Source organism: Micromys minutus (assembly GCF_963924665.1).
Source record: "Micromys minutus genome assembly, chromosome: 23".
Classification (NCBI taxonomy): domain Eukaryota; kingdom Metazoa; phylum Chordata; class Mammalia; order Rodentia; family Muridae; genus Micromys; species Micromys minutus.
The window spans coordinates 18,851,995-18,877,343 of record NC_137958.1 but is presented as its reverse complement, the minus strand read 5'-3'; positions in this window follow the sequence as shown (position 1 = coordinate 18,877,343).

Here is a 25,349-nt window from a genome sequence, read left to right as displayed (position 1 = left end):
ATCCAGACCATGGAAAAACCCAAAGGCTCTCATTTGGTATACACCTCTAATCCAATGGCAGGTATAGTTTACTTCTCTGTGAATTATTAATTATAATAACTTCAGAGACTCCAAAATCATACATCCACTAAACTTGGATGCCTATCAGAAACACAGTGAGAATGTACTGCAGATGATGTCACATATTTTGGATAAAAGACACATAAAATTAAGGTGGAACTAAGTTGGATGTTTCCTCCTGTTGGTTATCATTCATTACACTAAAGGTGTTATGCAGGGTGCTGGAGAAGAAAATGATTAATGTTCTTACACAAAAGTGGACTTTATGTACTATAATACTGACCCATCCAAAAAAAGTCTCTGGAATAACAATGGTATGGTAGTTTAAAAGATAACTAGTTGCTTTTTAGACAAAACTAACTTTTATTGACAGAAGTAATTGTCTCAGAGGCTTGCTGCTTAATATGCTCACAATTTCTAGTATTTCTGAATATTGGCTAGCTGATTCAAATCAACTCTTCTGGCTCAAACTCCTTTCTAGGCTGGCTGACTGATTCAAACTCTCTTCTCTCGGCTTCTGACTGAATTGCTCTGTTTGAAAATACTGCCTCTGAACTCCATGAACTGGAGTGCACTACTGACTGCACAAATTGAATGGAAATACACCAAACTCAGTGAACTTAAATGAAGTCCACTGCATTGCCTGAACTCAATTGCAGGTATTGAACTATATTCCTCCTTTGACTTTGCACTGCTCTTAAGTAGACTCTCTTTCTGTGTGTTTTCCTGAGAGTTGGGCATAGATTATCTTTGTCTCATTCTGTCAAATGTTTCTCTGATTCATCATTCTGTCTGTTTTTTAATTACATTTGGGATTAAAGGTATGTTCTAAGGGTTTATCCATATTCCATCTAGTGGTATTAAAGATGTGCCATTCCAGCTGCATCACACAAAATTAGAAGGATTTTGGATGTGGTCCCTTGCCAAAGCAAACATGTTGCTGGGTTAAAATTCTTCTAAATTTCTGGCTATATTTGAAACCTGCTCTATGGGAGGGGATAGATTTTTTTCCACCGTAAACCTGGTCAAAAGCCTGGGACTAAAGAGAACAAGAACACAATAATTTAATTTATTATTGACATTTTGCAAAACGAACATATAAAGTGTCTTCTAAACATTTATATTTACGTATATAGAGAGGTGCTATGGTTTTTTTATTTTAGCTTTTTATTTGTTGTTGTTGTTTTGGTTTTTGGGGTTTTCTTTTTCCAGCAAAGGATAGTTAACATAGAAATCTGTAACCTAAAGTACTAAACACAAGTGGCTGTTGTGAATTCAGATTCATCCCCAAATTGGAGAAGAGTATCATTTCCTCCAAGCTCAGGAAACATTATGAAAGAGGATATGGGAAGGCTGTGAGAGTCAAAAGAATAAGAAGAGTGCTATAAAATGTTAATATCAGATATTATATTTAAGTTGTTATCATAAATGCACAGTTGCTGTGACTGCTGGTACCAGATCTGCACATAAACCCGAAATGAGGTATGTGACGTTAGAAAGAAGAAGAGGTAATTAGGTTAGACAGAAAGATAAGGGAGAGCTCTAGGGACTGAATATAACCTTCCTACATTGTTTATAAGTCTCATATAACTATAATATTTGAACATCTCTCATACAGTTATAATAATTATAATATCTAAAATGAAATGATCTGATGGTGGGTAAACTAATGAATTATAAGAAATGCACAAAGTTTTGTGTGTGTGTGTGTGTGTGTGTGTGTGTGTGTGTGTGTGTGCGTGTGTGTGTGTGTGTGTGTGTGTGTTAGCATCAGAATCCTTTACTTACATTATGATACCAAAGTGCTGGTCCTCTCGTCCTCTCAGTCACTGTTCTGTTTTGAACATTTACAGCTTCCTGTAGTATTATCTAATATCTACACTGTCTTCAAAGAGTATTAAAAAGGGATGACTTGTGAATACAAAAGCTCAAAAGTTCATTCCTTATCTATTAAATTAATATGGAAGAGGCAGCTAAGTCTCATTTTTTGGAAAGTAAAAATATAAACCTCTGATCAGGTGTACTTTGCCTTCCATCTGGAAGGAAAGGCTGCCAGTTTTAAAATAACACCTTTTTCCATGTTGAAAAATCGTGTTGCCAGTACACTGTTATATGCCTATACTTCTAGATAACAGGACTCTCATACCAAAGTGAGAGTTACCAAAGAAATTGGATTTAAAGAAGCACTTATACATTAAAAGAGATGACTCATGGTTGATAATATATTTCACATTACAAAAACTTGGCAGATTTTTCTTAGTTTAAAAATGATATTTTACATGCTGCCTTTTAAAAATCAAACTGAATTTAGGTCCAACTCTACTTTTTCAGGACTTTGAAAGCTATAAGTTTGAGTGGTTTGGGAGTTAACTTGCTTTACTAGAAAGGGCCCTTATCAAATCTTAGTGATGTATATAATACAGAGATATTTGTAACTGACTAGATTAGAGACCAATGTACAGAAGAAGATATATTAGAATGTGGATTTCCACAGCTGGGATTTATAAATTAAAAATTAAGGTATCCTTGAAAGGCAAGCAGCAGGAGGCACAGCAACTTGGACATCTGCTACCACTGCAACTGCCAGCACAGTCACCATGGCAACTCCATAAACTTTTTCTTCATCCTTGTTTCATTTGTTCAAAATTTATGTTTTAAAACTTCATTTGTGTATGGGTGAGTTTTCTGCATGTATTTATGCACTGTTTACATGCTTGCTGCTTGCTGATGCAGGAGAGTGTTCAGTCCCTAAGAACTAAAGTTCTAGACAGTTTGTGATCTTCTCTGTGTTGGGCCTAGCTCCTCTGGAAGAGCAGTGAGTGCTCTTAACCACAACAAGCCATCTCTCCAGCTCCACTTGCTCAAGATTTATTGTTGTGGAGAAGACCACCTAGTTTATGTTTTAATCTAGTATGACTTCCCATTTTATATTAAGAACTGGGTGAGGAAACCAGGTTCCCTGAAGCTGCCACTGACTGAGACATAAAAAAAAAAAATGATGTTGCAGGATAAATATGTGACTGTGTTCAATCCCTGGGGAAAAAAATGAAAAAAATCTTTTATATCTGAATACAAAATATTGTCATATATTCTAATCTCTCAAGCCTGTCTATTTTCATAAGAGGAAGTCTGAATGGGACTAGAGTAAGTATTTGTGGCTCAATGTTAAAGCCCCATCTATCCTGTCTTTTACCAGAGACTTTATCAGGGATTTGGATGAAGCTATTCTCTTAACACAAAGGAAAAGTTTCTTTCTCCTCCTCATTTTCTGAGGTGGGCTTACTTAGGTCATAAATATAGTTTCTTTTGGGTTTTTGAATTCTGTGGTCTTTAAATGTCTTTTTTTATTTTTCTAAAAGAAGATCCAAGGTTGTCTTCTATGCAAGCTCTATTCTACACTAGTTACTGTTGTAGGGTCATAAGCTCTAGGAGCACAATAATACGCAAGCACACTTCTGCCTACTGTCCACTTAATGAATAATATTATATCCCATGGATTTACTAAAAGAAATCAGTATAAACTTTCAGACTACCATAAACAAGGATATAATGTACCCACACAGATCCTTAATCATGTTTTAAGCATTGGTAACATTTCAATCAATCTCAACTTCTCACTATATTTTAATCATCTTTATGAGAAATAGAAATTTTGTAGAGATAATAAGTTAACCATTTATGAGAAAGTTGACTGGGAAAGCTTCTATTTTTAATCTCAAAATAAAATCTGCCTAATATTTGGAATGAAAGAGTAAATACTAATAAAATTCAACAAAAATAATTTTGAAGCATTTCAGCAGTGAAATCTAGAATAAAATGTAATGTTATTTTGTTCATTAAAATGTCGCTCTTGATAGAGCCATTGAGAGTAAAAGAAATATTTGTCTCTGGTTTCAGCATGTAGACTATATAAAGTAAAGAATGCATCCTTTTTCCATCTTTAGTTTTGTGTTCTCAAGTAGCACTTATTGGTATTTCAAGTGTATTGTATTGAATTTATTTTAATTAACAAGTAATTCTTAATTGTCTGTTCTATATCAGTATTATTCTTCTTGGAGAAAGGTAAAAAAATGACAATGTCAAGTGAGGTTAAAAACACACATCTTCCACACAGATGCTTATGCCAGTTTGCTTGTTGACAGTTGGCAAAACTTAGAGTCAACAAAGTTGCTTTGCAAAAGATAAATGAAAAAATATAGTAGCTCATTTAGGCAATGAAGTAATACTTATGGAAATGAAGTGGTTGTCAAGCCCTAAGAAGATCTGGAGTTATCTTAAAAGTAAATATTCAAAGTCTTAATGTTATGTGATTGTAACTATAATATATGAAAAACAAAAAGAAAATAAAAACATTGAAATGTCCAGAAGCTCCTGATGGTTTGGAAGGATGGAAGGATAGATAAGTGGGACATATAAGATACTTAGGTCAGTGATACTTCTCTGTGCTGTACCGTGATGTTAGATAAGTGTCAACGCACAGTTGTTCAGATCATAGGACATAGAGCATCTAGAGGACTCTAATGGAAGCTGTGGCACTGGCCATGATGCTGTATCAACTGAGTTTCACTAATAGAACTAGGCACCATTCTAATTGAGTACTGTGCATACTACAGATTCTACCTGTATATGGATACATATTAAATTGCTATTCTATTTGAATATTTGCTGTTAAAATTAAATCCTTGTAAAATATCCCTGAGAACTTAAAAATCATTTATGACATTTACATATATTGATATCTGCCATAGTAAGAATAGAAACTTATGCCATATATATATTATTTACTGGGACTGAGTAGACAGCACCCTGCATAATGTTAATTTACTATGCAAGTCTGCCAGTTGGAGTTTGCCTTCTTAACACCCATGCAGAAAGCTGAGTATGTAAGCTAATATCTGTAATGCTGGGGCTGCAGGCAGAGACAAAAACTCCCTGATGACTGGCCAACCATCCATTCTAGAGATTTAAAGTCAACGAACAAATCTTGTTTCAAAAATAAATAAATAAAAGGAAAACAACAGAGAAAGGCACTAGGTTTCCACCACAAAAAATGCACATGCATAGGAGATACACACACACACACACACACACACACACACACACACACACTGGCAGAGAGAGAGAGAGAGAGAGAGAGGGAGACACAGAGAGAGACAGAGAGACAGAGACAGAGAGAAACAGAGAGACAGAGACAGAGATGGAGAGAGATGGAGAGAGATGGAGAGATGGAGAGACAGAGAGAGACAGATAGAGACAGAGAGAGAGACTGAGACAAAGAGACTCCCACAACACACACACACACACAAAACACACACACACACACTCACACACACAAACAAAATAATAAAACATATTGCCAAAGTGATGGGTAAAAACTCTCACCACCAAGCCTGATACTGTGAATTCCAGAAATCACACAGTGGAAGTAGAAGGTGCAGTTCTGATGTTGTCCCTTGATCTCAACAGGTGCTCCATAATATGTGATGCCCACCCCGACACCATATAACACAGTATAAATATATGCAAATGTAAAAGCAAAATCAACTTAATGATAACCTAAATAGAAATAATGTTCCCCAAAACATGTGTGAAAATAAAAAGACATATAAGTACCTTCAAGTTCAACATTAAACATGCTGTGGAAGAAACATCTTTACATAAGCAATAAAATATAGCCTTAGATGGTTGTATATTTAGTAAACAACATGACAGAGTCCGGAGAATGCTTGAAATACTAGAGGGCTTGATGGCTTTGAAAACATTTCCTAATTTCTTCTCTCTCGTAGAATTGCCAAATGAGTGAGAACAGTGAGTTTTAGATCAGGATTTCAAGTTTTTAAGGAACATGCCTTGTAGTAGTCTATAATTTATAACAGCAGACACAGGCCACACAGAATCATACCTCATTTGTCTGAACATATGGACACTGACTGGTCCACTAACTTTGCCTTTGCACAGGGGTCACTTTTAAATCGTTGCGTGAGAGAAAATTTATTAGGTTCAATTTGCTGTGTATTACTTGCTACATGCTTCAGAAACCAGCCACTAATGGTGTTACAGAAAGGACAATCGTTTTATATGGTTTTACTCAGAATGATAACCGTCAATCATATCTGTTTCTTATTGCAAACCCCTTTCTGGTTATTTACATTGTCTTCCCCTTAGATGCATATGTGACAAGGGTAACATGATATGTCAAATTAAGATCATATTTTTATGTAATCACCAAAGGAGCTATTCTTTCAAAATTAAAGTCTTTTTATCCCATATGTCATAAGAGCTAAGTTTCTTTTTTCTATACCCAGTGAGTATTACCCAGTGAGTATTTCCATACTCACTAGGTATGTCTACACTCAGTACATGCTTACTTTTTTAACTACCTAGACTTATAGCTGCAATAACATGAATAGTTATGGAGTTTCTGAAAATCGATCATCTATGTGTAGAAAATCACCCTCAGCACGGACAAAAGGACTGTACAGCTTTGGTTTTACTCTTAAGATAGCGAGTGCTGAACACTTCTTCTACATAACAAATTATCGAGTTTCCAAACTCATGAACAGAACATCATTAAGGAGCAATGCTGGGCCACTCTTTTCGGTACCATGCTCGTTAACACTTGACTCACATTTGTGTGTTATCAAGATTCAACATGCCAACTATCTGAAACCCATTTTTCAAGATCCAATTCAGTATTTCTTCACATCACTTTTCAGATTTTTATGTTTACCTCCACATCCTCCAACAATAGCAAAACCAATCTACTTATGTCTATAAAAGAAGAAGCTATTGTGATGGTTTGTATATGTTTGGCCCAGACAGTGGCACTATTAGGGGGTCTGGCCTTGTTAGAGTTGTGTAGTCTCATTCGAGTAGGTGTGTCACTGTGGGCATGGGCTTTAAGACCCTTGTTCTAGCTGCCTGGAAGTCAGTCTTCTCTTGTCTGCCTTTGGATGAAGATGTAGAACTCTCAGCTCTTCCATCTTCACATTTGCCTGGAAGCTGCCATGTTTCTGCATTGATGATAATGGACTATAACCTGTGAACCAGCCCCAATTAAATGTTGTCCTTCAAAGAGTTGCCATTGTCATAGTGTCTGTTCACAGCAGTAAAACCATAACCAAGACAGTTGTTGGCTCAGGATTATAAATATGACATTCTTTCTGCACCTGGAACCTCTCTCCATATCTCCTAGAGCACGAGGATCCACCCCATATGTAGCCACTACACCCAAGCACTATTGATGATGCCAGTAAGTAGTATGTGTCATTTTCTGTGAGCCTATGGGGGTCATTTTTTTTCAACTACCAAAGAAGGGAATTAGCATTAGAGTGGCATATTTGATATAAGTAGTGAATAATATCCTGTGTTTAAGGAGGTTTAGGTATGTTGCTTTCTGGGTTATATAGTAAAGTAGTCTGGACAAAAGTGGAGTGAATTGTTAGAGATTGCAGAATAGATTGAGACATTCCTATGTGAGTACAGTTATTAACTTTATTGACAATAGAGGGTTCCATCTGATGTGCTTTGCAATGAACCAAGACAATTTGAGAAGGTAAAAGTAAGACCGTGAAGAGGTTATGGATATATGCAGAGTTAGTAATTGAGTTGGCTTTTGTGTTTAGAAATCCTCATTTCTTCCAGATGGCCAAGTGTGTTAGCAAGATAAGCAAAACATATTGAAGTCTATATGCACTGTTCATGGAGCAATTATGGTGATTTGGATGGCTCTTAATTCTGCCTGTTGATTGGTAGTGTGTGCAGGTAAGGAGACATAAGGGTATGAAGAGAAAGGAATTGAAAAAGATAAAAACCTTTGAAGGATCAAGTTAAGGGTGGAGTTTGGAGCAATCTATGAGTGAGGAAGAGGGGTGAGGGAGGAGAATAGGCCTGTGATTAGGAACTGTAACATAAGAAGTGAGATAAGGCGACTGGATAGTGTGTAGTGTAGATTTAGGCATGTCAGTCAATATCATCATAGATCAGGGAAGAATAAATTATCCTAGGAAGGATAAATCCAAATGTTGTATGTATCAATATTTTTTAGAGCTAGACAATTATCTTAGGCTTCTATGTTTTCATGGCTGGGCTGTGGTGCTAGGTCTTAAGATGGCATACTTGGAAATGGGTCTTTGGCTCTCAGATCCGGATCTGAGATAATGTTTCCTGTAGAGAAACTTTAGAGGAACCTGGGACAAGGGTGGTGGGTAGAGAGGGTAGAAGGTGGGGGTGGGGCTGCCTTGAGATTGGACAAAGACAACCAGCAAGCAGCAGGATTTTTTTTTTTTTTTTGTCATTTTCTGTTTGTTTGTTTGTTTGTTTTTTTCAGAAGTGGGTTTTTAAGGAACTTGGGAAAATTTACCTAACTTTGATCAGGCAGAGTAGGGCAATTAACCCCAATGGATTTACAGTTTGATCCGAGCCCAGGCAGTGGGTAAGGGATACAGTAGTTTTGTCCAGTGGTTAGTGGTTACTTACCACAATCTAGGTGGAGTTACCATGTCCTGTCTGTCTTCTTTGGAGACTGTATGGGGTTTGGTAAGCACATTTCTATAAATCTCCTTTGTAGTAAGAACTTGGTATCTGGTTGTGTTCTGAACCAATTCTGAGGCTCATCCTCCTACCTTGTTTCTATGACTGGTTGAGGGAAGAGGAAAAAGCAAAATCTGTCTGTGCCATGTTTCCAGTGTTCAGGCCTGATATAGCCCTTCAGTGTACCCTTTGTAGATCCAAACAGATTAGGTAAGATCCTATATAACATGTATCAGAAGTTATAAATCATGAACTAGTATCAACTACTTCTGAACAAGGAAAAAGATGTGTGTGTGTGGTGGGGCAACTCTGAAGGAACAACCAAAGCATCTTGTGTCTCTCTGTGTAAACTCATTGGTTGGTGTTTTAGTCCATGGAAGTTGTGGTGGGTTTGCATAGTTGATAAATTTGTTCTTCCCATGGGGTTGCAGACCCTGTCCACTCCAATTAAATACTTTCCTTTATAAGAGTTGTTATGGTCATAGTTGTTTCTTCATAGCAATAAAAGCCCCAACTAAGATAACTTCTATCTTTTCTTCAAACCCATCTGACTCCTATACCGGAGATAAGACATTTAAAAAAATCAGAACCTAACTCAAACCTATAATATATATGCTACCTCCCCCCTTCTCTTTTCTCAAGTCCCTCCCATTCTCTACCTTCAGTGAGTATTTTATTTCCTCCTCTAAGGACTAATATTTCTACACTTTGATCTTCCCTCTTGACCTTCATAAAGTCTGTAATTGTATCTTGGGTATTCCCAACTTTTGGGCTAATATCCACTTATCATGGAGTGCATAGCATGTGTGTTCTTTTTTGATTGGGTTGCCTCACTCAGGATGGCATTTTCTAATTCAATGCATTTGCCAAAAAATTTCATGAAGTCATTGTTTTTAATAGCTTAGTACTATTCCATTGTGTAAATGTACCATATTTTCTGTATCTATTCTGTTGAAGAACATCTGGGTTCTTTTCAGCTTTTGGCTCTTATAAATAAGGCTGATATGAACATAGTAGAGCATGAGTCCATGTTATATGTTAAGCATCTTTTGGATATAGCTGGGTCCTCAGGTAGTATTATGCCCAATTTTCTGAGGAACCGCTAGACTGATTTCCAGAGTGGTTGTACCAGCTTTCAATCCCACCAACAATGAAGGAGTGTTCCTCTTTCTCCACATCCAGGAAGATGAATAGGGGTGTATAACAGTGGGGAATATGGGAATAGCCACTAGAAGGTTCCAAATGCCAGGAAATAAGAGGCTCATCCCCAGGACCCAACAACGGTGATATAGGCTGAAATACCCAGCAGACAAGAAAGAGAGAGAGAGAGAGAGAGAGAGAGAGAGAGAGAGAGAGAGAGAGAGAGAGAGAGAGAGGTAAGGCCCCCAATTGGGGTATGAAGCAACTCACTCATCTTTAAATTTTTAACCCAGAATTGCTCCTGTCTAAAGGAAATTCGGGGACAAAGTGTAGAGCAGAGATTGAAGAGAAGGCCATCCAGAGACTGCCCCACCTGGAGGGATATAAAATCACAGTAGTGAAAGTCTTAAAAACAAGTTATAAACATCTATGTTCTATGGATATGAAAGTTGAAGTAAGTTGTAAGGGTCTGAAAAAATGATTTTAGGTATGAGTCTAAAAAAGTAATTTAAGATATATGAAAATTTGTTTCAGATTTCATTCCTTCTCTCTATGATATCGTTTGAATTCTCAGACTTCTACTATGACTCAAAGATATGAGTATACTTTTCTCTCTACAGTGAATTCCAGTACAGATTACAAACAAAAATAAAACTTTTTCTTTAATAAACTTAAAAATTATTGTAAGCATTAGGAAGTTTGAGTCCATATCTCATAGGGCAAATGGACTGCAGATAAGTACTCCTGTCAATCAACAGCTGAAGTTTCAGCATCTGCCCATTTCTAAGGGTGAGATCCCTGCACATTTCCTTGGTTTTGTGATTCCTCTCCCTCAACTACCAAGACCATGAGCCCCCCCAAAATTTAAATATATATCCCCCAAGAGAAAAATCCTCTAACTTCCTTAACTTTACCTTTTGCCCCTTGTCTAGTTGTCCCAGCAGATTTCAAATTAATTGCAAATAGTCTCAGCAATTCACCAGCCTCAGCTGTTCTCTCTGAATGTGAATACTACACTGCTCTGAAGTGGCTAGTTCCAGATGGTCCAGCCTCACAGATTTCTCTAGTGCTGTCTGCACTTCCCCATCCAAGTATGGTCCAGAAGAGTCTGCACAATGACAGAAATGGCCTTTTCTTCCCAGCTTTGATCAGCATGCCCGCTTCCTTGGATCCCTAGCCATGATGACCCAATCTCAACAGGAAGCTACCAGAGAGAATGATGAAACCACCACCAATGCCCAGGAACCCAATAACAAAACAAAAATGTGCGGATAAAGGACTATGAGGCCCAAGCATGGCAAACATGGAACAGACAAGTTCTGCCCTTTCCTCTTTCCTCTTCATTGCTAAACCATTAGATTAACTTAGGTGTCAGAGCCAACTACAAGACCCCCAAAGACACATGCTTATACATAAAGAAGATATTTTAATTCCCCAAGGTCTACTCCCTTGTTTGTTCATGTACTCATTCCCGAGGCTGAACATCAGAAATGGAAACACTAAGATTCAGCTATCAAAAATAATTATTTAACTATCCTGCTGTCTTAGTTAGGGTTTTATTGCTGGGAAGAGGCACTATAACCATAGCAACTCTGATAAAGAAAACATTTAACTGGTGCTGGCTTACAGTTTCAAAATTTGTGATCATCATGGCAGGAAACATAGCTATGTGTAAGCAGAGAAGTACTGGAGAAGGAGCTGAAAGTTCTGTATATTGATCTGAAGGCAAAAGAAATGGACTGTGTGATACACTAGGCATAGGTTGAGCATAAGAGACCTCAAAGCCCAATCCCAAAGTGACATAATTCTCCCAACATGGCCACAACCTCTAAAAGGTACCATTTCCTATAGGCCAAACATTCAAACATATGAGTCTATATGGGCTATTTCTGTTCACAGCACCGCATCTGGGTAACCTGTGCAGTCAAGACTTACCAACTCACCCCAGCACATACCCCCCCTTTAAAAATAAGACAAACAAAACCACACCCCCCAAAAAGCCAAAACCCTAAAACCCCAAATCAAACACAAAAAACAATAACTTGCTGCTTTCTATCTGCTGTTGATATTTCAATCTTCGATTGTTATTTTAGTTATATCCAGAACCATATAAATACAAATTTCCTAAGTGTAAGAGCACCACCACCCTGCAGGGCTGGGATGGACTGAGAGGAGGGGATGTGGTGTTTCTTTTCCTCTGGGTTAATATATATCCTTTCTGTTGAGAATTCAGTGCCTGGGTATGATCGGAGCCAACTACAAGAACCACAAAGACACACTTATAGATAAGGGACATATTTTAACATGTATGTGGTGGCATGCATGTAATCTCATCACTTGGGTGGGTGTGGTAGGAAGATTGTGAATATGAAGCCAGGCTAAGCTATGTAGAGGGATAAACAAACAACACAGCAATGTATTAAGCATCTTCCTAGATGCTTAGGTATACTTCCAAAGAAGTATACATATAAGCAAAATTATAGTTTCAGGGAATGTTGTGAATTAAAATGATAAAGTGATTACTTGCAGGTACATGGAAGGAAAAGATTCAAATATCACAATGGGATATGCCGTGTGTGTGTGTGTGTGTGTGTGTGTGTGTGTGTATGTTTGTATGTATATATATATATGTATATATATACACATACATATACATATACACATACATATACACATACACATACACATACATATACACATACATATATACATACACATACGTATACATATACATATATATGGTCACTACAAAAGTTTTGTCTACCTGCATGGTTACTTGGAGGTACTATTTTAAAAGTTCAACATATGCATTTAAGGAAGTACATAATTTAGTTTATAATAAAAACATTAGGGCTTTAAGACGATGGGAGCAATTGGGTAACAGCACAGGAAAACTAAATGGTCAGATAAAGATATTTCATATATTTCCATATTTTAAAATATATATTTATATTGTGTTGCACCTACCAATATGCACTTCTAATATTAACAATAGCTGTGCAAATCAGTGAACTAGAAGGGTGTTAAATATCATTAAAATTTTAAATTATCATTAAAATATATTAAAATTATCTTAGGACACCATGAAATTCATATGGATACAATTAACTTGTCCTAGAGATATAAGTACTCAAAGCTTTCTTCTTAGATTTTTAAAAAGGGAACTATTTTATTATGTCTTCTCTGTGTTTCTATTCTTTTATCTTTTCCTAGTATGTTTACGACCAATTGCTGGAGTTCTTCCACCCTGATGTACCAAGAGACTAGAGACTTCTTCCCACCTTGGGATTTAAAGATGGAGATTTTAGAAAGTGAATAGGTGAATTTAGTCACCAGAATGAGTACTCATGACTGAATATTATTGGCTACATAAGAGAGAGTATCAAAGGATGTAAACTTACTTGAATATGTTCTTCTTGTGGTCATGTGATGTCTTGTGCCACCTCGAATCCCTAGATCAAGAAGGATATCACCAGATACAGCATACAACTCCTGCACTGTGAGGGAATTTGACCTCTTTTCTTCCTGAATTTAACCCACCTCAGGTATTTTACTATGTATGCTAGATAGTTCTTATGACTACCTGTCATAAAGAACTTAAAGAAAGGTTCACGTCATCTCATGCTTTCAATCCATACTCAGTAGGCTTCATTGCTTTGGCCCTCAAGCAGAGAAGACCATTTCATATGTAAAGGAACACATTATAAATTCACTTTAAAGCTAGCCATTTTCTTTCTTTTATTGTTGTAAATCCTTCTGAATGCACTAGTATTTATATTCTTAAATAGTAAAAGTGTTTAAATACTGCATCATAATGGAGTTACATTAAACTCATGATTAAATTTCTGCCTCATCCTTTAATGAATATCAAGAGAAGTTAGGGAAATAAAAGTACATTGAGGAATTGAGTAAGACATCTTTTTTTTCTTCTATACCACCACCAACCACCAACCCAGCTTTCCCCTTAAACCTTTTTCCACTACGTTTGTGCTCAGCCCTTTATTTGATAAGGAATTAGTAATGGTTGAACAGGAATATATCTGTCCTTTGGGACATGACCTAAACCTTGTTTTCAGCTTAACAGAAATATTAAATTTTTATACCAGAGTTTTCATTTCAGATTTTTTTTTGTCCAAGGTAATATACTTAAAAGACATAATTTCTTTAGAAATGCATTCAGGGGAAGATTAAGTGAAAACTAGAAAATTAGTCTTTCAGTTGAGTACTTAGAAGATTAAGAAAAAAATCTCAGTACTTATTTGAACAGCTTCCTGCTGCAAAGATCTCATTTACTACTCTAACATGCTCTGCTACAATCTCACTATTTTCAGAGTGCTGTGCAAACTATAGACTTTTCTCCTCAGAATCTTCTTTTTCTCTTCATGATAACAAAATGTATCTTAGAAAATGGGGCACTCACAATGGAAAGCTGACCTGTCAGATTGGCCTTGGGCACCATTATTGTAGTGCCTGGATACAAACTGAAACAGAAAAGACTCACAGAGGAAACTGAAATAAAGAGGAAACTATTATACTACAAAAATACTGAAAACGAGACTAGGATGACTGCTTTACCTGTTTAGAGTTTTAAATTTCTAATATTTCTAAGAATATACACAGGGAGAAGGGTGACTTTAGAAGTGTAGTTGGCACTTACTAGACAGTGAGAGTGATTATACTGTTTTTCTCCACCTTTTATTATAAGAATATGTAAACTCACATAAAATATTGCAAGTGAAACCTATATTTCCTGTACTAGATGTAACAATGAACATTATGACAAACTTATCTACCCAGATTGAATATGCATATATAATATGTGATATATATATACATATATATATATATATATATGATAAACCATTTGAAAATAAGTAACAGCTTTTACAACTTTTAAAAAACTTTACTATGCATTTCATAATAATAACCATAATGACTAATTCAGCATTAACACTAATTTTATAATATACAGTAGTTTTGCAAGACAATGTTCTGAATAAAAAGGAAATGTGAGGAATTGAGAAATTTAATTACTTAGTTGCCTGACACCCTTGTTTAAGAAACTGTGCTCAACCTGTCTCTTCCATATGGAAGGAGCTGGAGTTCTTTGTTTTTTCCTTTTGTTGAAAATAGTTTTTCTTCTCACCTAGTATATCCTGGTTAAAGTTTCCCCTTCCTGTTCTCCCAGGTCCTCCATGCCCCCCTCTCATCAAGATCCACATTCTTTCTTTCTCTCATGAGAACACAAAAAAGTAGGCTTCAAAGAGATAATAATGACAAGTAAAATAAATTAACACAAACCAAAGCAAACACATTGGGATACGATAAAATAAACAGAAGGAAATGTCCAAGAAACTAATATAGACATAAAGACCTATTTATTTATACACTCAGAAAACCCATAAAAATACTAAATGGGGAACCATAATATGAACTTGCAGAGTAAAAAGAGATAATGAAATATATAAGTAAGATAAAAATATAAAAATGAGATTGAGTTTAAAAAGGGGAGGAAGAAAAAATGCCTAACACAACAGTAAAAGAGGACAACCTTCCAAAAGAGCTGTTGAATTTATTTTCTGTTGTCTGTCTACTGCTGGTCCTGCTAAATAAAATAAATAAATAAAGGAAAACTAATTAATAAAGTAAGACTAGTTTCTTTTCCAAGTCACACTTCATCAGAGGAAACTTTTTTTGTTGTTCCTATGTTGTTATTTGGAGATTTCTTGAGCTAGAGGTGGGACAAGTGTCCACTTCTCCCAGCTTCAGGATCTCATCACGTGCAACCATGCAGGCTCTCTGCATTCTCTTCAGTCTCTGGGGTTTATATGTACATCAGTCCTGTTGATTTAGAGGGCTTTGTTTTCTTGGTGTCCTCTATCATCTCTGACTCAGACACCCTTTCTGCTTCCTCTTCTGCAAGGTTCCCCAAGCCCTGAGGGAAGGGGTTTGATGGAGTCATCCCTATTAAGATGAAATATTCCAAGGTTTTTCATTCTCTGAATATTGTTGGGTTGTGTGTCTTTGTATTTATTCCCATCTGCTGCAGATGGAAGCATCTCTAATGATAGCTGAGCAAGACATTTATCTATGAGTATAGCAGAATGGCGTTAAAAGTTAATTTATTGCCATGATTTTGCTTATTTGTTTATTTATTTTTAGAGCAGCATTATTTGGTTTTCCCTTATGTGATGTATACTCAGGTTCTTAATAGCCAAACAGTGGTGGGCACAGGTTCAATCTTGCAAACTACAGAATGGTTCTGTATTGGTTGGTTACCATAAACATTGTGCCACTAGCCTATTTTGCAGGCATAATGCCACTATAAGGAAAAAGATTGTGGCTGGATTAGTGTTTTGTTTCTCCTTGTTGCATGCACAGTGCTTTCCTATACCAAATATTCTAAGGGTGAAGGTTCTAGATAGGCACTGAATCGATTTTTCCATATTCAATGAAGTCTTCAGTAGTGAAGCCTTGCTATCAGTTTGTGGTGAGCAACCTATCATCTTGATTAAAGCCTGGGTTGTTGTGACTTTACCATTTCGGCCAACCACTCAATTATATGGAACCAAATTCTTCTGCCCAAAGCTTCATTGGGTGACAAGAGCTGCCTAGTTGGGGCTCTGTTTCCCACATTATTTGGTTGTTTCATTTATGTGGTCTCTTTACAATTTTTTAGAAAGCTTCTACTTGCTACATTCCAGTTTTACCCCTCACAAATTGCCCTTAGATGTCTGTCCAAGTATTCTGTCACTCTTCCCTATTTCCTGCCAATAACCACTGATATTTCCATTTAATACCCCACTAATCCATTCATAGCTATCAATTCTTTCACCATTTCCTAGGGAGATCTATTCTCGACCCAAACCCCAGTTGCTTATTCCAACCTAACATCTGCGGTTGTACAGATTATAGCTTGGTAATATTTACCTGACAGATAATATCCTCATGTAAATGAATACATAGAATATTGATCTTTCTGGGTCAGGGTTACCTAAAACAGGATGATGGGTTTGCTAGGTCCATCTATCTGCCTGCAGATTTCATGGTCTCAGTTTTTTTAAGAGCTCAGCAATATTCCATTGAGTAAATTTACTACATTTTCTTAATCAGTTCTTTTGTAGAGAACTATCTAGGCTGTTTCCCATTTCTACCTATTGTTAACAGAGCGTTAGTTGAACACAGACGAGCAAGCATCTTTGAGGAGGAATGAAGTAAACTTTGGATAATTTGGATACTGTCTTGAGGTATGATCCTCTGGATTTTTTCTAGTGTCAGATTTTAAGGCTTCTGATTATCTCTAATTCTATTAATTTTTCTTCTTTCTTTACCTTATATTTACTTTGCAAAGGAGTCTTTCAATATTAGTGATTTTATCAAATAATCAACTATTTGTTTTATCTTTGGTTCTAGAACTTTCAGGTGTACTGTTAATACTTTTTGTCAATGAAGAAACTTGGTGTTATGAATTTGCTTTTTAGAATTGTTCTTGATATGTTTCACAATTTTGGGTGTCTTGTGTATTCATTTTTATTCAATTCAAAATTACTTTAATTTATTTTTGTCTTCACTCCTTTTTTCACTTAGTAGGAAGCTGTCCAGTTTTTACAAATTTGTAAACTTTCTATTGTTTCTGTTGTTGTTATCCAGTTTTAATCCATGATGGTTATATGACTTATAAGGACCTATTTCAAATTTACTTGTGTTTGCTGAGACTTTTTTTGTATCCAAGTATGTTATAAATCTGTGTTTGGAAAGATTACAATTCTAGGTGTTGATATTTAGTCTTGCCTTTGATGAGTGAATGTTTTGTTTCTTGTTTTCTGGTGACCTTTTTATTTTTTACATGGGTTTCACATGAGTTTCATGATTGTCTTTTACAAGGTAGGGAATTCTTTTGGAATTCTTGTAAGTATGACCACTGGGAGTTCCAGATAATGTGTTTCTAGGTATTAGAAACTAAGCTTTAAAATGGGGATGAGCTTGGATGGGACTGATGGAGTCCACAGGAGGAAAGAAAGCAGGGTATTCCACCAGGATCTGCTTATTCTCCTGGGAAATGTGCCAAAGCATAAGAAAGGCCACAACAGGTAGTCTGCTACAGAGCTGTTAATGAGCTGTAATAATTGGACCTGAAAGAGGAGAACAGGATTGATCTGAAGCATTCCTACCTAATTGGTTGGCCTACTTGCTCCTCTGACAGCATTGTCTGGCAGGTTCACAGAGAAAACATGCTGGCGTTGTGGTCTAGAATAATAGAATGATTAAACGAAGTTTGAGTAGAAGGTGTGTGTGTGTGTGTGTGTGTGTGTGTGTGTGTGTGTGTGTGTGTGTGTGTGTGAATGGGGGTAGTAAAAGAAGAAGAGGGAGAGGAAGGGAGGAGAGAGACACAGAGACACCAGAGTCACACAGAGACAGAGACACACAGAGAGAGAGAGATCAGCTCTTAATGGTGCAGAGAGGATGGGGAAGCCACAACAGGTAGTTTGCTGCACAGTAGTAGGCGACACTCCAATTTGATTTACAAGGGAGGAGAAAGAGGTAAACATCTGCAATTCCTTTAGTCTTCCTGTTTTCCTGGCCTGAGAAACCTGTGGCTTTTCAGAGATTGCTGGAATGGAGAGGAAAATCTGTGGGACCCACTGGATACAGAGGCAGGAAGTGAAGTAAGCCCAACATCCGGTGGTCTGCTACAGCTTTTGGGCTGTGACTAAGGGACTGGAATTGGAGAAAATGAGGCAGAGGTAAGGATCTACTTTTAGCCTGTCTGGCTAGAGTTGGGATCTGGTATTCTTACATCTTATTTATCTTACTGTATTCCTTTTTTAAGGAATGGAAGATGTTCAGAGGTCTAAACATTTCCATAATAAAGGTTTTAAACATTTTTGTATGCACTATTAATAATTGGAAACAATTATTCTTGACAAAGTAGTTGAGAATATAAACCAAGTGGTAAATAGTTATATATCCCTGAAAATGCAGCTCTCAGCAGGAGTGCACCCAAGCAATTTAAAACTGAATGTGCTGTGCTCAATTGATGAGGACCATTTTCTGCCATCATCCATAATGAAATGAAGAATACTCACACAAAGAAAATGGGCAGTTTAGGGTGAAAAAAGATATAAAAATTATATCTTTATTTTCAATGCTTAGATGATTATCATTACATTTAGTTTGTGTCAATCAAATTTCTTATTATAGTTATTATGACAGAAAAGTTGTTTGGGTACATTATATATTAGAGTTCATGGTTATTGCACTGAGACTGTAGAAGAAGACAGCTTGACGGCTGAATTGTAACAATAATTCCAACAAGTCTAACATGTCTCTGAAAATATTTTATTTAAAATAGGAATTACCAGGTACTAGCCTTTGGGCAAAAGAGATCATACAAATTTTTGTATAACAATAGCTCTATAAAATGAAGTTCTCTATCTCGGATTTTCAGTGTTGCTTATTGATAAAAATGACTTGATAAATTTCAGTTGATCTGAGTAAAACATCTTATAGATTCTGAAACTATGTACCTCTTTTTAAATATTTACTTTCACTATTTTTAATTATATGTATTTATTTGTGTGGGATGTATACATGTGACTGTACTGCATTTAGATGCCAGATGAATCACCTTTAAGCTGAAGTTGCAGGAAACTGTGAGCTACCCAAGGTCGGTTTTGGCAACCAAACATGGATCCTGTACAATACCAGTATGTTTATTACAATGCTGAGCTACTTTATAGACCCCACTGGAGAGTCTTACGTTTTAAAAAAAAGGAAAGCAAAAATAAACAAAGCAACACAACAACACCCCCCCAAATGTACAAAAGGATGTATACACCCATCACTGCAACGCCATTTAGGTCCCATCATTTGAAGTTGTCTTCAAAATCCCAAAATTTCTTGCAATCTGGACTAGAATACATCACATAGACAAATGTTTGGTAATAAAAACAGTAACAAGGTGATTTCTATATATAACATTGCTTTCTGGAAACTTCAGATTAGATTGAATTGGGAATATTTAAGTGTTTTTAATCAATCAAATAAAATCGGATGTTTGATTCAACATAATAGATAGCTCAAACTACCTGAACTGTGGTATTTTGTTATGGAATCACTAGAAATATTGTATCCAATGTCTGTACAATTTTGAAATCTCAAGATATTGAAGACATTACCACATTATTTTTTTTCAAGTTACATGGTTGATTGCCCTGTGGAACACACCTATATCAAGGCTGATTCCCTGCTATAGGAGGTAGAAGTGTGTCACTTAATTTGTGTGGTAACTATAAAGTGCAATATAGGGAAATATAGGTCAATGCTTAGTCATGATTCTAAGTTATTCAAGAGATTCCAGAGAAGGTTGGATTTTCCAGTTAGGCATCATCCCTGGGATGCAGAGATGTTTTGATATATGAAAATCCATCAATGTAATCCATCAATTAAACAAACTCAAAGAAAAAAAGCACATGATCATCTCACTAGATGCTGAGAAAGCATTTGACAAGATTCAACACCCCTTCATGTTAAAAGTCTTGGAAAGAACAGGAATCCAAGGCCCATAACTAAACATAATAAAAGCAATATACAGCATACCAACAGCCAACATCAAACTTAACGGTGGAAAAATTGAAGCAATCCCACGAAAATCAGGGACTCCACAAGGCTGTCCACTCTCCCCCTACCTAATCAACATAGTACTGGAAGTCCTGGCCGGAGCAATTAGACAGCAAAAGGAAATCAAGGAGATACAAATTGGAAAAAAAGAAGTAAAAACATCACTATTTACAGATGACATGATAGTGTACTTAAGTGACCCCAAAAATTCCACCAGAAAACTCATACAGCTGATAAGTTCAGCAAAGTGGCTGGATATAAAATTAACTCAAACAAATCAGTAGCCTTCCTCTACTCAAAGGACAAACATGTGGAGAAAGAAACTAGGGAAAAGATACCCTTCACAATAGTCACAAAAACTATGAAATACCTTGGTGTGACTCTAACTAAGCAAGTGGAGGACCTGTATGATGAGAACTTCATACCTCTAAAGAAGGAAATCTAGGAAGATCTTAGAAAATGGAAAGATCTACCATGCTCATAGATTGGAAGGATCAACATTGTAAAAATGGCCATGCTACCAAAAGCAATCTACAGATTCAATGTAATCCCCATCAAAATACTAACCCAGTTCTTCATAGAGTTGGAAATAGCAATGTGCAATTTCATCTTGAATAACAAAAGACCTAGAATAGCAAAATCCATCCTCAACAACAAGAAAACATCTGCAGGATTCATTATCCCTGACCTCAAGCTGTATTACAAGTCAATTGTGCTAAAATCTGCATGGTACTGGTACAGAGATAGGCACATGGATCAATGGAATAGAATGGAAGATCCAGAAATGAGCCCTCACGTATATGGTCACTTGATTTTTGACAAAGGAGCTGTAAACATTCAATAGAAAAAGGACAGCCTATTCAACAAATGGTGTTGGTCCAACTGGCACTCAGCATGAAGAAGAATGAAAATAGAACCCTTCTTATCTCCTTGGACAAAGATCAAGTGTAAGTGGATCAAAGTTCTTCACATTAAACCAGGTACACTGAAACTACTAAATGAGAAAGTAGGAAAAACCTTAGAACACATAGGCATAGGAAAAATTTTCCTGAATAGAACACCAATGGCTCGAGTTCTAAGGTCAAAGATTGACAAATGGGACTTAATGAGATTGCAAAGTTTCTGTAAGGCTAAAGATGCTGTCAAGAAAACAAAATGGCAACCAACAGAGTGAGAAAAGATCTTTACCAACCCCACATCAAATAGAAACCTAATATCCAAGGTATACAAAGAACTCAAGAAGCTAGACACCAGAGAATCAAACAGCCCTATTAAAAAATGGGTACAGAGCTAAACAAAAAGTTCTCAATTGAGGAATATTGAATGATTGAGAAGCATCTAAGGAAGTGCTTGACATAATTAGCCATCAGGGAAATGCAAATCAAAACAACCCTGAGATTCCACCTCACACCAGTCAGATTGGCCAAGATCAAAAATTCAGATGATAGAAGATGCTGGCAAGGATGTGGAGAAAGAGAAATTCTCCACTGTTGGTGGGGTTGTAAACTGGTACAACCACTCTGGAAATCATTCTGGCGATTCCTCAGAAAATTGGACATAATATTACCTGAAGACCCAGTTATTCCACTTCTGGGTATATACCTCAGAGAAGCTACAACATACAACAAAGGCACATGCACCACAATGTTCATAGCAGGTCTATTTATAATAGACAGAAACTGGGAAGAGCCCAGATGTCCTTCAGTAGATGAATGGATACAAAAATTGTGGTATATTTACACAATGGAGTACTACTCAGCTACCAGAAACAATGACTTCATGAAATTCTTAAGAAAATGGATGCATCTAGAGAATATCATCCTGGGTGAGATAACTCAATTACGAAAGAATAGACATAATATGCAGTCACTGATAATTGGATACTAACCCCAGAAAGCTCTGAACACCCCAGAAACAACTCACAGACTATATGAGGTTCAAGAAAAGAAAAAAAAAAAGAGAAGAAAAAACCATTATGCTTAAACCTTACACACCAAGAAACCTTTGACTAATTCCATGTTACATCTTGTTTTACATGTACTTTATGTTCATTGTAACGTGTAAAATCTTAATGTACACTATCAAACCTTAAAAAAAACTAGCACTGACAAAAATTTATTCATATACTTTTATGTAAAAATGCTTAAAATTTGTACATTTATCTTTGTTTCTTAAAATAAAGTGGTTTTAAATAAAAGACTTATCCTGTGGTAATTCATTCATCTCCCATAAATACATCCCCTGACCTTCTTTGATGGGGTTTTTCATGGTTATCCCCAGAGACTACTTGAATTCTTACCTCTAACAGCCTGCTTCTGTTTGATCATTAGGGCACAACATTCTTTGTGTTTGCTTTAACTGAAAGTTCATATTGTCAACATGAAACAGCTCTAGTTAGCTTTTTATCTGAAAACACCCTTGTAGATCAAGGTTATTTCAGGGTAACTTATTTGATTCAGGAAGCACATTTTTTTTTCTTTAGTATAATTAAAGTCAAACACAATATGAGGCATTTCTTTGTATCCTGCTAAAGTTCTTTTATTTTAAAATAGCTGGTGTTGTTTGATACATCCAAAGTAGTTTTATAGCAGGCTTTAATCTCTGTATAATAATAAGAAAATAAATTTACATAAAATATCAAGGACAATGTCAAATGTGCTATGGATGCCACCTGGATTTCTCCTAACCATTTAGGATAAATGCTGGATTTTCATTTCAGAAATATAACTACACTTATAATTTATTGTTTTATTTTTTGAATTCCATAAGATCTAGTTTTCTACCTATGCATTTTTAATTTACAATACTAGCATAGTTTGTTAGTTTTTCAATATGATGATAAGAAAGCCTTCCATTTCTACTAAACTTTTGTGATTGGGATTCATAGTGTCATAATGCTCATTATCATTAATATTAATTAGTGTTATACAAATTAATCTGGATATATGTTCTGACTGGCTGGTTCGTGATGATCTTTGAGAGTAATTATGATTTGATAAATTAGATGCATAGTTGCATTATAATTCTTCCTTACTCATAAGTATATGTTCTATGTTCGTCCATAAAAAGAGCATATATGGCATATACTATCCCACAACTCTTTAATAAATCATTTAATAAATAATGCCGATTTTTCACATTACTCATTGTGGTTTTAAATTAGAGTTTGGCAAGCAATTCTCTTCAAAAGTCTTCTCTCTTCAGTAGCTGATAATTGAAGAAAATATAGTAGTAAGCTTTCCCTTGTGGTTCATGCCCTACCTTATCTCAGGTTCTTAGCCACTTTAACAGTTTCCTGCAGAATCAGGATGATCATCTGAGAACTAAGGATGGGGTTCTCAGTACAAAACAATCTTGGTATCTTAGCTTCCAAAACATTGATATACATATACATACACATACACATACATACATACATATATACATATATATATATATATATATATATATATATAGTTTCTGACTTCTGTTATTGTACACACACACATGCATATATATAATTAACTTCTGTAATTATTTTAAATATTATTTCAACTATTGTGAGTATTGCATTGTATGTGTTAAAAGTTACTTATTTAAAAATAAATTTAAGAGGATATTAACCTTTAGATATAAATAGAGTTGAAGATTATATATAAGTGTAATTACATAAGAGAATCCCTTCTGTTGACATGAGGGATTAGTGTTCAGCTCCAAATTGAAAATATAAACAACTGACCAATGGTAGTAATACCAGGTTAATGTATTACATGACCATCTGGCTCTTTCCTGAAAAGATAAAAGACTGTAGTTTATGCTCTATTTTAATTTTAAAAATTCGCATGTACACCATTATAATTAAATATTGTCAAAATGGTAGAGGGCCCTTCATTGGATAGAAAACATTTTTCAAGCACATGATATCCGTGTATCCAATAAAATGATGAATTTACCAGTAAATATTTTACATTTAAACTTTACATTTAAAGTACTAATGAAATTTACTTTAAAGTCTTAGAAAATGTATAATTTCATAATTCACTTAGATTCTTAGGCAAGTATATAATGTGTATTTTTCTTTTCAACTAATTCATCTGGTCATCTGAGATTTCAAAATATAATTCAAATGGTTCCAGTAGAGCTTAAAGTGTTTCAGTGTCTGAATGTCCATAGGATGAAAGAAGAGAGCCAATTATTGCAAGTAATCTCTGAATTCCACTTATGTGTAACTTCATATATGCATCCATGGACATATAGACCATGAATAAATTAAAATGCAAAATGCATTCCATGGCTTTAAGCTACATATAGGGCTAAGTGTGTGCCAAACAAGTCTGATCACCTGCCTATGGATTACCAGAATCCACATAAAAACCTTCAGTAATCCCAGTGTGATTTTGTTGGAAGAAGGGAGGTAGAGAAAGAAGAATTTTAAGATCATATCAATCAGCTAGCCTAGCATATGTAACAGTTGTTAACTGCAAGAAATCCCATTCCATAAAGGTAGTAGGCAAGGGTCTACATTTGAGATTGTCCTTTTACCTTCATATCCACACCGTGGAAGAATATTCCTACATTACACACGTGCATGTACACACACACACACACACACACACACACACAGAGAGAGAGAGAGAGAGAGAGAGAGAGAGACACAGAGAGACAGAGACAGAGACAGAGAGACAGAGAGACAGAGATACAGAGAGACAGAGAGACAGAGAGACAGAGGCAGAGAGAGAAACAGAGACAGAAAGAGAGTGAGGAAAAAGCACAGAGAGAAATTTTCAGGGTTTCTAGACAGATGTACACCTCAATACAATAGTACAAAGCTGCTAGGTTATTCTCACAAAATTACATTTAGTTATTTTGTCAACATAAAAGAGCAGAAAAGGGACTGCTATTAGTTGTTATTTACTTTAAAATGTGTGTTTCCCTTTGTGTAATAACTGTGTTCTTTTAAAAGTATTTAGGACATGTTATACTGTGGGAGAAAATAATTCAACAATTATTATTTTGGA